Below are 14,021 nucleotides of genomic sequence, written 5' to 3'. Positions count from 1 at the left end.
GTCAGAGACAGTGAGATTGACACAGGACAGAGCGGAGTTTAGGGCTGTTGTACATAGGGTCGCTATGAGTCGCAGGCGACTTGACGGCACGTAACAACAACAACAGCAGTCCATGGTATATTAAATACTCTTCTCCAGTACCAAAGCTGAAAGGCATCAACTCTCCTTCTATCCTCCCTAGTCATTGTCTAGCTCTCTGCAGCATAGCAAGTAATGGCAAAGACCATGACCTGTATCAAGCACACCTTAATCTCCAGACTGACATCATTTTTCCTCAGTAACTTAGACTGGTCTCTGACAGCAGACTTTCCCCATGCAATTCATCTTTTAATTTCCTGGCTGCTGGTACCAAGAGTGTTGATTGTAGAGCCAAGCAAACTGAAGCTGTCAACAATCTCAATCTCTTCATCCTCTATCATGATGCTGACAATTGGCCCAGTGGTGAGAATCTTTGTTTTCTTGACCTTGAGCTTCAATCCACATAGAAGGCTGCAATCTTTGACCATCTGTAGCAAGCGCTTCAGATCCTCAGTTTCAGCAAGCAGGGTTGTGTCATCTTCATAATGCAGATTGTTGATAAATCTACCTCCAGTCCTGTTGTTACACTTCTTCTCATAGAGCCCAGCTTCCCCCGATAATCTGTTCTGTGGGTAGATTGAAAAGATATGGAGATAGGACATATCCTTGACACACACCTTTTCCAATTTTGAACCATGCAGTGTTTCCTTGCTCTTTTCTGACTACCTCCTGGTCCAAGTATAAGCTTCGCATAAGCACAGTCAAGTGCACAAAATAAGCTTAAGGGGGCTAAATACTGAATATAAGAAGAAGGAAGGCCTTTACGGGTGTTTTTTGTTGTTATTGTTTTAAATTCTTGGTCAGTATATTTCATGGAACTTGTTCTTTGGCAAAAAAGACAGACTAAACAGAATCAGAGTCTTTCTTCCAATACAGAGAATTTCAGACAAGTGGTTAAGCAAACCAGGTAAATCCTCTCACTTTGCGCGCAGCCCAGAGCTGTGGCTTTTGGCTCTGTTTACCTTTTGGGCTTGTTTAACACTTTATTTGTTCCGATTTAAAAATCCAATTTAATGGTAGCATGAACAGTGATTTTTTTGGCTGACAATACTAGTGGAGGATGGGGGAGGAATCCTTTTATCATTGTTTGTCCAGAAAAATATCTTTTAACACATGCAAACCGTCAGGACAACATGTTGGGCTTTTGCCGCTCACAGATGTCCTCTGAACATACTTTATAAAGCAGCCATCTCTCCAGCCACTTCATTTACCAGTGGGAAACCAGGGTCCCTGTGGCTGATGTGGCTTCCCACTAGAGCTGTGCTTAATTAGTTTTTCGTACTCTGCCTTTCAACCCCCCATCTTCCTTCAGAGAAATATGAAGGATCTGTCCTTAGAGACTCTTCTTCTATAGTTCTCAAGCCCCAGGGGACATTTGGCAACATCTGGAACAATTTTGGGTTGTCGCGTGTTGGGAAGTGCAAGGGTTATTATTGCTATCTGCTGCTGCCTAACAGGGTACAATGCAAGACAGTGTCCGCAACAGAAGATTATCTGGCCCCAAAATGTCAATAGCACTGAAGTTGAGAAAATGTGGTTTAGAACATTTTCCCTGGCCTCAGCTTTGATTCATTTTGCCTCTGGCCCTTCCTGTCACTATAGCCTAAAGATTTCAGCACTGCATTGCCTTCTGTCCCTCACTCTTTGCTCTGCAGCATGTCCAAGTCCTGATATTCCTCTCTGATGGCTGCAGACACCTCCCTACCCAGCCCAGAGACTCCAGCCTGAATCCATCCAGACACCACTGCATCATTACAGTGCTACAGAACAAAGCCAGAGACTCAGCCCCGCCCACCTCTACAGATGAGACATCTCATTTGGGGGATGCCTGGGCAGCTCTGGTGGGTTTTAAAGTCCTTTGGAGGGGTGAGGTAAGGGGAGAGGGGGAACTCCAAGGGGAAGCAGCCCTGACAGAGGAGGACAGGACAGTCTCAGCCCCTTACCTGCCTGTCTCCTGGGCAGCACTGCTTCTCCATTTGCTCCTGAGCCTCTCTATGCTTAGAGCACTCTCTCCATCTACCCACCTAAAACGGCCAATGCTGCCAATAGCACATTCATCAACACTCACCTCAGATGCCACCTCCTTTCCTGATCAGGAATCATTTCTAAAACCCACAGCCTTTCTACCTCTCATGTATTTGTGACATATCTGACCCTGTAGAAAGTTTAGGAAGCTTTGCCCTCTGCCTTTTCACTGCTAACCCAACAGTAAGGTCCTTGGAGGCACAGGCTTAGGCTGTCCATGCACAGCCTCGCAGTACCCAAAGGGAAAGGCAGAGCTGAGGTGTTGCAGAGTCTGACATTGGTCTTGGCTCCCAGCTGCTGCCTTGGATGTTGGTAAACACTCTGATGCTCTCTTATGCAGAGTGTGGGTGGCATCAGCATCATGGACCATCTCCTACTGAGGTTGGCGAAGGAGCTGAGGAGTCCCCATAGACTGTGGAACTTGTGGCTGCAAAGTCGTGCCCTCGCTGGCATTTTCAGGAGCCTTCCCTGCTGGGGATGGGACAAAAAAGGAGAGCATGACCAATTCTGCTGTCACACAGCAGAGAAAAGAGAGGAAAATTAAAAAATAAAATCCATCTTGTTATGGATTCAATTGTTTCCCAAAAACATGTGCTGAATTCCTGGCTTTTGGACCTACAGAAGGAATCTTTGTGGTATAATCCTTAGAAGGCTAAGTTTCTCTGGTGGTTCAAATACACCAGCAGCTCTGTAGGAGAACAGAGGGCAGTCTCCTCACATCGATTTAGGAAATCCAATAGAGAATCAGCTCAAGCACAGTAAGTTGTACCTATGGATGTTGTTCTCGTTGCTGTGTGCTATCATAGCTGACTATCCAGTGAGTTTTCAAAGGCAGTAAATCACATGGGAGGGGGTTTTCCATCTTTCTCCTGTGAAGCAGCTGGTGGATTTGAACCACATACATTCGGTTGGTAGTGTTAATTCCTTACCATCCCATTTAAATAATAGAAGGTTTCTTTTGTTGTATTAGTGACATCATACCAGTATAGGTGTTCCTTAACCTTAATTACTTCTGAGTCAGAAAAGATCAAATTAAACTCACAGACACAAGACAAGAAGGATGTCATGTGAGGATCATCTACAAGTCAGGAAATGCCATGGAGTCAGGAGGGAGGGAATTGACAGGACCGAGACCCTAATTTGGAATTTTAGTCTTCAGATATTTGAGAATTGTTTTTTGGTTGTTGTTCTCTAAATCTTTGGGTATTGTCCTAAAACAGCCTGTGCTGGGTAACCAAGGCACACCCATAAATGCTGCTGCAGGACTCCATGCATTGTGCTTTTCTGCTTCCCTCTCACCTCATGTTACAGCTGTGCCAGGCCAGACAGAAATGGTCGCGTCTGGCTCTCATTTTGGCTATTTATCATGTTCATCCAATCAGAAATCCAAAAGGCTCTATTGGGAACACTCAGTGACTTCCTGAGCTTACAGCCAGATTGCTTTCTGATCTCCCTCTCATGAAAAAGCATGGGAACATGTGTGGAAGCCGGGGAATGATGAGGGAAGGTGGAAGAGTGAGTTTGGGGAGGATGAATTTCCAGAACTCTAGATTTGGAATCAGAAGACCAGTATTTCAAACCTATGCCTCCCACTCACTGACTGTGTGACTTAGATGAGTTGTTAAATTTCACTTCAGCATCGATGTACTGAGTCTATGTTCTTTTGGAAGCCATATTGTGAGTCCTGACAATGCTACAGGGTCACATATACAGGGCTCTGCCTGTGGTTGCCTGAGGGGAAGACACTGGATCCTCATCTCCTGAGAGTCATTGAAGTAACTGCTTCTACACAGACCCTCACCTGTGACCTGCCCACCTGTACAGGTGACAGGCAGGATCAGATGACACATGTTCTAGAAGGCCAGCACTCCACACAGTCAGCTGGCCTGTTACAATAACCGTAACCCAAGGCAGGTAAGCCTTGCGGTTCTTGAGGCCGCTCTCATCTCAGAGTAGGTGAATGCTGATGTGACCTGACAGCTAGTATTTAAGTCCCCAAGTGTTCCACGGGTTTGAAGCCTATTTTATTCACATGTTGAATTACTACAACCCAAGAAATGTTTACAGGTGCATGTTTGAAATTCAGCTCTTCATCTTGCACTGTAGGTGGCTGGGTTCATGTGGTCTCTTAGGGGCTGTGGAGAGCATGCCAAGTGCTTCAAGAGAGAGGTGAGAAGTGGAAAAATGATATATTTCTTTACGTTTAGATCCAAAAGTGTTTTTAATAAATGTAAATAAAAGCAGTTGGTGGGTGGGCAGGCAAGAAAGAAGAGAATCTGTGAGGGGAAGGAGCCCCTGAGTAGAGTTTGAAACAAGGTGAGGTTTGCATGTCTTGGGTTTTCTCTGCCACAGAAGAGTGAGAGGACATCTCATGCTTGCACTGTTTGGCTTGCACCACTCAAGCAATACTGTTTGACTGACGAATAAATGAACCAGGAGACATAACTAATACCTAATGGAGGCCACTGAAGCCTCTGCTGAGGTTACCTTAGCCACACTGGAGAGAGCAAGAGATCACTATGGACCACACCCAGCAAGCAGGGCTCTTTCACCTCCAGTATGAAGTGGTGCCAGCCAGCTGTCCCAGCCCTGCTCCTGCTTCAAGACAGATCCTACTATGGGATTTTCTACTCCCTGCCTCCTAACATACAAAAATTAGCATTCCTAAACTAGGGGGTCCCCAGATGGCACCTACAGAATCATAATGATAATGTTTCATGGATGTTTGCCCTTTAACAGACACTATGCTAAGAATCTTCCACTTGGATCATCACACTCCACCGAAGCCATTTACCAATTAATGAAGGAAGACTCAAGAAGGCTAAACACAGCATAAAAGGGGCAGAGTCAGATTCTAACGCACATCGACGTGATTCCAGAGCTTGTCACTACTCTAGAACTATCCAAGAAAACTAGATTCTAGAATGCAGCAAATGTCTCTTCTTCCCTGGGGTCCATACATTCTTTGAATTATGGTGCCAGACTCCTCAGAACCCAGCAAATTGTGTCTTCACTCATTCATAGTCAGCACTGAATTGGCCTTCAGTTGCGTTTCAGAGGCTGTAAATCACATGGGAAGAAGTTGTTTATCTTGTTCCTGCAACTGGCAGCTTCCTACAGACCGTCCCTGCAGGGGATGGAAAGTCAGCATAATAGTAGGCTAACAAGCATCCCCAGGGAATGTGGGGGTCATATGGTTCAGCCTGAGCCAAGGGGGACTCAGATACAGTTACACTTACGGTCTGCTGTGCTGGATTCAGGTTTATCTACAGATGAGGTAGAAAGAGTGCCCCTTTCCAGGTTGTGATGTTCAGATGCCATTTAGGTGTCAGCATATGAATACCTTATCCTATTCTTCCTCTGTATAGATTTATTTGAGGGGACATCTTAAAGATCAGGAATACTGAGTTTAAATACCTAACCCAGTTTTTGTAGTAGAGTTAATACTAAAGGGCAACAAGATAGCATAAGGGTCTGGTCTGGGGCCCAAGAAATTTGCACTAAAATACTGACACAGCTACTCACGCAGTATATCCTTGGGCACATCCTTCCATTTCTGAATCTAGGTTTCTTTATCTCCCTTGTGGGTTTGTTGGGAGGACTAAACACATATCTACTAATTGTATTATTGTTATTCCTGGCAAATGGTGATGTATTTTGTCAGTGAATTTTGTCTGGAACTAAAAACCAACCAGGAGCTAACCCCAGGTTAGAGTCTAGAAGAAGGGAGTCCTCTGCTGTTGGAAATATGTTCTTTGATCCTACGAGAAGGGTACTCTGTTCTTTAAGTGGATGATTTTGTTTAAATGGACAATTCTCTTTCAAATGACAAAAACACACAGAAGCATCAGAAAACGTCTTTTAAAGCTTACAATTTATTTTAGGAAGCTTTGGTGGCCTAGTGATAAGAAGCTATGCTGCAAACCTGAAGGCAGTGCAGTTCTCCAGCTACTCAGCGTGAGAAGCATGTACAATCTCCGTCCATGCAATCTACTGCCTCTGAAAAGCAGCTGAAGGGCCAGCATTGAGTTAGTTCAGACTCAATGGCACATAACAACTATAGCAATTTATATTAAACTTACATGTGAAAACACACTGCATAGGACTATGGATAACACAGCCCCTCCTTCTGTCATCAGAAATGCTGTCCATGAGACATTGACACTGAGGGATTTGTAGAGGTGTAGAACCTCAATGTTCACTTCCTATATGGGGAAAGATCTTTCCAAAGAAAATGACTTCATTTCTGTGTTTCTAGTTACAGAGCCAGGACTTGTTCCAACTCAGTCTGTATAACTGATCTTGCAAGTAGTGGGTACTCTAGTAGTCCTCAGAACAAAAATAAAGTCATGCTGGGGACCACAGTACATCTCCTGGTCCTTGGCCATTCATTCTGTGAGCCTCTGGAAAGCTGCCAGCCTTCAGATCACTATATATTTTAAAGCTAATAAATAAAATGTATTTTTTATTTCTTCTTATAATTATGTTTATTATAGAGAAAAATTTTAAACACAGAAAGTTAAATGAAGAAAAAATCAACCACTATTCTACTAGCATAATATTTTAATTATGCATATGTATTTATGTATACATTACAGGTTAAAGCTGAAGCTGAGGTATTTCTGCATTGTAGTACTATGTTTCTTGTGCACAGGAATATCACTGAACATTTTATTGAGGTATGAATCTTGGTGAATTTTGCAGTTTTGCTCTTTTACTCTGTGGTCATAGCATCATGTATCTGCTTTTGCTACTATTGAACTCTGGGTTGTTTTCAGTGTCTCAGTATTCAAAATTATGCTACCAAGGGAGATCTGATGGCGTAGGGACAAGGAGCTGTGCTGCAATCCCGAAGGCACATGGTTCGAAGCCACCAGATGCTCTGCTAGAGAAAGAGGGGCAATCTCTTCCTGTGCCAGTTGGATGCGATCTGACCATACACAACAAGAAAAGAGGGGGGGGGACAAAACAAAACACAAAACAAACAAAATTATGCTATAATGTACACATTGCCCATTATTCTCTTGAGAAAAATTCCTGAAGATTTTGTTGGTAGATGAAAGGTATTTTTAAGTGTCTCAATACAAATTCAAGCTAAGTTTGGTTGTTTAAAAAAAATCATAAATTTAGCCTGGTAATAGTGTATACTGAATTCATATTTAATACAGTGAATACCTTTTAAGTTTAACTTCATTTTTCCTCTGGAAAGGAAAATGGTGCTGATCACACAGTGTGTGGGAAGTTCTTTCCTATGTTGCTGCCAAACCCTTCAGTGAGGGTAGATTGTCCCTTGGTCAGCACCAGAAGTCATCCATGAAGAATGCAAACCTTGATGGCGGATAGTCTTACTGATTCCTTCTTATTTACAGCAGATTGATGTCAAAGTTTTCCTGCTTCTGACACAGGCAGATGTGGTCAAGGTGATAAAGATCAAACTCAGCCCAGCCCTGAGGATTTACAATTCCATCCTGATATTTAGGAATTTCCAGAACTTCAGTGAAGAAGACTCTGTCTCAGCATAAGCCATCAGGGAATAAAGACACTCACTGACATTTTCCTGGGACCATGGTCCATGTTCTTCCAGCACTAGAACTGGCAGGCATTGATTTGATTTGAATGTCCCACATTATGTCGTATTTATTCTGGACCTTTTAAAGTGGTTTCTGCTCAGAAGATAGCAATGACTGACCTAGTGCCAGCAGCTCGGCTTAGGACGGTGTGTCAGTCTCTCTCTGTCTGTAGTGGATCCTTCCAGCTTTGCTGTGTTACAACAAACAGATCAATGAAGCCCACACACCCACCTATATTCTTTCCATCATCCAGGAAAGAAACATTTCTCATTTGGTAAGCCAAAACTCCAGAATGGTAAAATATTAGAAAAGCAGACTTTATAAATACACTGTTAATGTATTCACCAGAATGACATCCGAGCTTGGCTAAGATCTGCCATCTGGGCAGCAGCATGTCTAAGAAATGGAGGTCTGGTGCTTTAAAAAACTCCTTGTGAGGTGTGTGTGTGTGTGTATGTGTGTGCGTGTTTGTGTGTGTGTGTGTGTATGTGTGTGCGTGTTTGTGTGTGTGTGTGTTTGTGTTTTACTGAGAAAAGTGTGAATCTTAAAAAAAATCTAGAAGAAAGGGAAGAAGCACATGTTTTCATAATTCATAAGTTCTCCCTTTTTGTTCCATTAATCATTCCTTGGCTGTGCTGCATAGGAGATCCTAGTACACACAACAGGAGGGGTTCCTGGGTGATCTGAAAACATTGACATGGGCATTTAACAAATGGTAGATTCTAATGAGAACCCTTGACCAGAGCTGACTGGAAGGCCTCGACAGAATTCTGGAGTGTCCTGGGTAGGGAGCCAGGTGCTCACTTATGTCTGAATCCCTCAGGAGAATTGACCATCCTGTGACCTATTTAAATCCATGTAATAAAGAAGTGTATTATGTCAGAGACTGTTGTTGTTGTTGTTAAGTGGTGTTGAGTCATAGATGACTCATAGTGACCCTATGAACAAAAAGTCTTCAACACTTGTGTGACTTTCATCCTTACTCCAGGTTCATAGGGTTTCTGGAGGCAAACTATTTATGGAAGTAGATGCCACTCTTGCTTCCAAGAGCTTGTTTTAACTGGGGAGCTCCACCAAACACTGTCCACCATGGGTAACCATGTTCACATTTGATACATCAGTTTTATAATGTTCAGCTTCATGGCAACCACAAGTTACCTCTGTACAGCAAGTGGACACAACAGGGCTATATGACCTAGAAGAATGTTTGTCCAAACACAGTTAAAAACAGGCCCAAGGTCCACAGGCCCTCGGACCCTACAGTATTTTAGCATTTCGACACACCCAAACATTGCCGAACTCTGCACCAGAAACTCCCAACTCATCTAGCCGACCACAAATTGAGATACTTGAGAGTGAACCTAACTAGAGATACAAAAGACCTATACAAAGGAAAATACAGAACATTTCTGCAAGACATAATAAAAGACCTGGAGAAATAGAAAAATGTGCCCTGTTCATGGATAGGAAGACTCAATATGGTGAAAATTACAATCTTACCAAAAGCAATCTACAGGTTTAATACAATGCCAATCTAGATTGCTCCTAAGGTTATTACAAGAGTCCAGGATTAAAGTTGCATAATGGAGTGCACTCAGGGTGGGGAGTAGGGAGATTATATACCAATGAAGGAGTTTTTGTTTTGCTTTTCGAAGAGAGGAGCGAACTGGGGTTGGGGGAGGGGGCGCAGGGAGAAAAGTGCAACAATGAATGAATGGAAAACCAAAATATCTGTAAATGTTCATTAAAATTAATGAAATAATTGTTTTTAAAAAAGAAAAATGCTCCAAATCACTGGCAATAAAAGAGATGCAAATCAAAGCCCCAATGAGGCACCATCTCACTCCAGTAACAGTGGCAAAGTTTAACAAGGCAGCAAGTAATAAATGTTGAAGAGGATGTGGTGAGAAAGGAGCTCTTATACATTGTTGTCTGTATTGTAAAATGGTACAACTATTCTGGAAGGCAGTTTGGAGCTTCCTCAAAAAGCTGAACAACAACAAAAAAAATTCCACTACTTGGAATATACCTGAGAAAATGAGAACTGAGGCACAAATGGAGATTTGTATACCAGTGTTCATAGCAGCATTGTTCACCATCACATGAACATGGAAACAGCCAAAATGTCCAATCACAAATGAATGGATTGAGAAATTATGGTAGAGTCGCACAATGGAATTCTATGCCACATCCAGGAAAAATGATTTTGAAAATCACTACCTAACTTGGGATGGACTGGAGAACATTATGCTGATTGAACTCAGTTCCACAAGGATAAATATTGTATAAAACCATTATTGTGGAATGAGTATAAGGTGGGAGAGGTTGAAAGCAGAGGAATGAGGATGTGCCGGGGATTAATCATGAGGTTGGGTGGGGGATGACGGAAATGGAAAGAATTTGTTCTTGAAAAGAATGCATTCAAATTGCGTAAATAAAGTAGTAGAAGCTTTTAAAAAAAAGAATATGATTTTAAAAAATTATGTTCAGAGAGTTCCTCAAACTTCAGGTCAGTGAAGAAAATCAGTTATTCTCGAAGGGATGCAAATGTATTATTATGTAAAACATTCCTTCAGGTTCCTTACATAGATGGAATTTTAATATAAGTTGCTGCGAACTTTTGTATCTGTTTTGCTTCGTCTTTCTGCAGTCTAACCTGTGCAATTAAGATTCTGGCTTCTGTTATGCAAAAAATTTAATATATTTTAAATTATAATAAACCGAGAGAGGCTGGGCCTCATTGCCTTAATGATTTTGTTATGGCTTGCACTCAGTACAGCACAGAGGTGCTTCTCATCAACTGTGAAGGAGAGAACAAAGGGGGCTCTGTGGGCACAGCCAGCAGAGAAATCAGTCACCTTTGAGGATCTGATCCCTGGGAGACCTTTCCTTAGGGAAGTGAGATTAGGTGCTAATTTGAGATGTTAAATTGAAAGGTTTTTCCCTTAGGCAAAAGGACCTCAAAACTGTTCATTTTATAAGGCCTGGGGAAGACAGGAAATGTGTGTACATGTCACGTAAATAAAATAATCACAACAAAGCACGGAAAGCTGGAGTTAAGCTCTGATCCTGGAAGACAGTGTGATCAGATAGAAGACCTTGCTCTAAGTATCTAGCTGCCTGCTGGACATCCTCTTTATGTCACCCAAATACCCCAAACCTGACATACTCAAAAGAGAATTCTAATTGCCCCATCCAGTATCCCCCACCTTCAATAAGTGGTATCCTCATCACAGTAGCTGTGCAAATGAAAATAAAAAATCGTACTTGACAATTTCTTCCACCTTGCCTCTCAGTCCAAGAAATTTCAAGTTTTAAAGAGCCTGTTGTCAGATGCCTTTGAGTCAGCACCAACTCATAGTAATCCTTTGTTTAACAGATCCTTGCCTGATACTGCTCCCTCCTCACAGCCTCCACAATGCTCAAGACCATTATTGGCAGTCACAATGTCAACTCATCTTGTTACAGGTGGTCTTATCTTTATCTCAACTTCCATCTTTCCAAGCATGACTTCTTTTCCAGCAACTAACCCTTCCTGACAACATGTCCAAACAAGTTCCACCGTCCTTATCTCTGAGGAGCATTTGGACTTTACTTTTTCTAAGACAGGTTTGCTTGTTCTTTTGGTTGTCCATGGTATATTCAATACTCTTCACCAACACCACAACTGAAAGCTATCAATTCTTCGTCAGTCTTCATTTTGTATTCATTATCCAACTTTCATAAGGACATGAAGCAACTATTTGAGATGGCTCAAATCTGGCACACCTTTGTCTTTAAATGAACATCTTTGCTCCTTAGCATTCTAAAAGGGATCCTTGACAGCATATTTGTTCAAAACAATATATCTTTTGGTTTTTTGAGTGCTGCTTCCTAGTGTGTTGATTGTGGATCTAAGTAAAATGAAATAATGGACAATTTAGATCTTTTCTCCGTTTACCATGATGTTGCCTATTAACCCAGTGGTAAAGATCTGTGTTTTTTTGACGCTGAGATGGAATCTATTCAGAAGGCTATATTCTTTGAACTTCAGTAGGTGCTTCATTAAGTGCAAGAAAGGTTTCGCCATGTGCATATTTCAAGTCATTGACAATACCACTCCTGAGGCCACAGTCTTCTTGATATAATTCAGCTTCTTTGAATATTTGCTCAGCATATAAATAGGTATGATAAAGGTGAGGAGGACCTGAGGCACTCGCTGCAGAAGATCAAGTACTACAGCCCCCTATATAGACTGAAGCTAAAAGTCAAGAAAACAAAGATTCTAACCACTGGGCCAATTGGCAGCATCAGCATGGATGGTGAAGAGATTGAGATAGTTAACAGTTTTAATTTACTTGGCTCCACAGTCAACACTCTTGGTAACAGCAGCCAGGAAATCAGGAGACGAATTGCATTGGCAAAGTCGGCTGTGAGGGATCTCTCAAGAGTACTGAAGAGCAACGATGTCAGGCTGGAGACTAAGGTGTGCCTGATCTGGGCTATAGTCTTCGCAGTTATGTACTATGCATCAGAGAGTTGGACAGTGAATAGGGCTGATAGAAAGAGGATTGATGTCTTTGAGCTGTGGTGCTGGAGAAGAGTGTTGAACATACATACCATGGACTGCTAGGAGAACAAACAGGTTTGTCCTGGAGAGGGTGAAGCCAGAGTGTTCTCTGGATGATTCTGAAGCTTCGTCTGACATATTTTGGGCATATTGCAAGGAGGGACTGGTTCTTGGAAAGGGACATCATATTTGGCAGAGTGGAGGGAAGGCGAAGGAGAGGAAGACTTTGGTGAGATGGATCGATTCTGTGACTGGAGCGGTGGGAATAAGTGTGTTTGAGATGGCTAGGTTGGCACAGGATAAAACAGCATTTAGAGCTCTTGTAGATAGGGTCGCTATGAGTTGCAAGCGACTCGATGGCACATAACAACAACAACAAAGGAATATAACCCTGATGCTTATCTTTTTGCTGATTTTTAAACCAAATAATATTCACTAATTCTGCTTCAACAACTGCTTCTTGGTTCATGTACAGTTTCTACACGAGCACACTTAACTCTTTTAGAATCCCTGCTCTTAATGTAACTTGTCATTTGTTAATGGACAACATTAGGAAGAACGTTCCAAAAAGTTGAATGCTTTTACATAGTCAATAAGTCACAAGTAAATATCTTTCTGGTATTCTCTGCTTTCAGCCAAAATTCATCCGACATCAGCAATGATATCTTTCATTCAGGGCCTCTGAGCATACAGCTTGAATACCTGGCAATTTCCCTATGAGGTACAATCCCAGCCCTTATACAACCATGAATTGCCTGCCTGAGCTATTCACAGCCTTGTAAAACCAGTGGAGGGTCATCCATGAGTCAGTTTTCACTCAACAGTAATGTTTTTCAGTTTCTTTTTGGCTTTACATGAAAAACTACGAGTGGAGCCATGACCTAAAATCACTGATGGGATGTTGATAAATAACAGCTATCTGCCAGTGGTACAGGTAGGCGAGCTGATGTACAACATTGACACGTTTCCATGTTATAAATTCTTTTATAATGTCTGGTGTTAACATGGTGCATTAAGTACAGTATTGGGATGGGAGACGGGAAGTCAGCTCTAAAACTCTGATCCCTTCAGGCTCCATCACACTTCTTAGTGCAAGTATTCTACATTCTAGTCCCTACCTACCTCTCTTATTTTTCTTTACTCTTTTTCACATGCTATGCTAGATTTATTCTGAATTTTCTTTTCTCCAAACTTACTTTGCTTTTCTACCTCTTCGCCTTCATGTACTAATCCCTCTGCCTGAAGTGTTCTCTCCTCTGTCCCTTCCAATTCTTCAATAGAATATCCCTTGACAACAAGATTGTTACATTTCTGACAAAATTTATGAACTCACTTCCACTTGTACCTGTCCCCTCCCCCATGCATTGCCTGTTCACTCATTATTGTCTTAATCCACTGCTGGTTGCTGATTGTTTTTCCTTGTTGGACTAGGAGATCTGTTAGAACAAAACACATATTGATCTTTTTCATCATTTAATCATAGCGTTGGATATAATATCTGGCACTTAATTGTTACAAAATATTTATTATGTCTTGAATGAAGCACAGCAGTCAAATTCAAATCCAGTTTTCAGATATGCAACTCCTAAATACACACACACACACACACACACACACACACACACACACATTTTGTTGTTGTTATATGCCATCACAGTTGACATTGAGCTTCTCCAGCAGTTTTTTCCACAGATGTAGTCGATCTGGTTCCTATGCACACCATCAGGTGAAATCCATGTGTATAATCAACGTTTATTTCTCTTAAAAAACGTATTTGCAATGAATAAGTCATTGTGGAA

Source organism: Elephantulus edwardii, unplaced genomic scaffold, assembly GCF_000299155.1.
Source record: "Elephantulus edwardii isolate Elephantulus edwardi_28Jun2011 unplaced genomic scaffold, EleEdw1.0 scaffold00097, whole genome shotgun sequence".
NCBI lineage: Eukaryota > Metazoa > Chordata > Mammalia > Macroscelidea > Macroscelididae > Elephantulus > Elephantulus edwardii.
This window is presented reverse-complemented; position numbering follows the sequence as displayed.